Raw genomic sequence first — 1,587 nt, forward strand, 5'->3', positions numbered from 1 at the left:
CTCCCGGCAGGGTTTCTGTTTTCCTTTCCCACCCTCCTCACCCTCCACCCCTGGACAGGGGGTGGGCTCTGCCTCCTGGACCTCGCCGGCCCCTCACCCTCCACCCAGCAGACTGAAGCAGACCAGAGCGCCCTGTCCCCGGCTGCCCCCAACACGTCTCGGGGGGATGAGACGCGGGCTGTGGAGGAGGCCGGCCAAGTGAGGGGCTGTGGGCATCGGGGGCGCACAGGGTGGCCCCCTGGCTTGCTTAGAGGGACCCAGGGGCGCTCGTCACCTCGGTCATGGACGTACATGCAGACCATGCAACAAACACTCCCCCTGCCCCACGTGCTGCCAGCCCCTAAGCGGGCGCGCTGGTCCCCAGATCCCGAGCGGCGGCCCTGGAATGCGCCCTGTCTACCTCACCAGCGGGCCCGCCCACCACGCACGCCGCCGTCCCGCCCCCACCCGGCCGCGGTGCTCTGCATCTGGCCCTCCCACCCACTGCCCCAGACTCCCGCCTCGGGCAGGCACGCCGTGACCCCCAAAGAACCCCAAAGTACCAGCGCCAGAGACTGCGGTAGCCTGCCCAGCCAGGGCGCCCCAGGAACCCCGAGGTCCCACTCCGAAGAGAGCCTCGTCCAGGAGGGCAGCTAGCGAGCGCAGCCAGGGACGAGACCCGGCTCGACCTCCCCTCGGGGCTGCGCCTTAACCTAAATCATTTTTACGGGGGCGGGTGGGGGGGGGCGGCCGGCCTGTGTTTCGGCTCGGAAATCTGACCACGTCCAGAAACTCAAAAGGGCCTGTGGATGGTCCCTCCGAGTTTCCTTGGTATTTTTTTGCCTTGCTTCTGTTTAAATCTTAAAATTAAACATAGCTTTTGATACTTAAACCTGGCCTCTGGATGCGCCGTGGCAGTAGGTCTCCCAAAGCAAAGCCTTGGCCCGCAGCGGCGTCAGGCCAGGGGCAGGTCATTGACCGCAGGGGTTTGGTGGCTGATGAGCGAAAATGTAGATGTCGAAGGGACCTTAGAGATTTTCACTTCATTCAATCCCAAGTTTTCGATACTCTTAGCTAATTCCGGGTAGTCCTGGGTGGCGTGAGCAGCTGGGTGCTTGACTGGATGCCAGGGTGGAAGTTTGAGTCTGCCTGGAACCTGCCTTGGAAGACAGCCATTGATAACCCGTTGGAAAGCAGTTCTCTGACACACCGCCTCCTCAGGAGTCAGGGTCAACTGGCCCATAACTCCATCCTGAAAGGCCCTAGGAAGCCTCTCGGGCAGCAACATGCTGGGAGCTGTGTGGGTGGCCCTGGGTCTCCCTCCTGCTGCTCCCTAATAAACCCGTGAACCCTGGGGAAAAAAGAAGAAGTCAGGGTCAAATTCACTTTGTTGTTTTGTTGTTCATCTCCCTACCCAGCCATCTACCCAACCATTCATCCTCCTACCATCCACACATCCACCCATCCATTCATCTGCCATCCATCTATTCATCTACCCAACCATTCATCCTCCTTCCATCCATCATGCATCTACCCACCACCCATCCATCTACCCAACCATTCATCCTCCTATCACCCACACATCCACCCATCCATCTACCCGACCAT

Source organism: Echinops telfairi, unplaced genomic scaffold (assembly GCF_000313985.2).
Source record: "Echinops telfairi isolate 266 unplaced genomic scaffold, ASM31398v2 ScPeMD7_7459;HRSCAF=8497, whole genome shotgun sequence".
NCBI classification, from domain to species: Eukaryota; Metazoa; Chordata; class Mammalia; order Afrosoricida; family Tenrecidae; genus Echinops; species Echinops telfairi.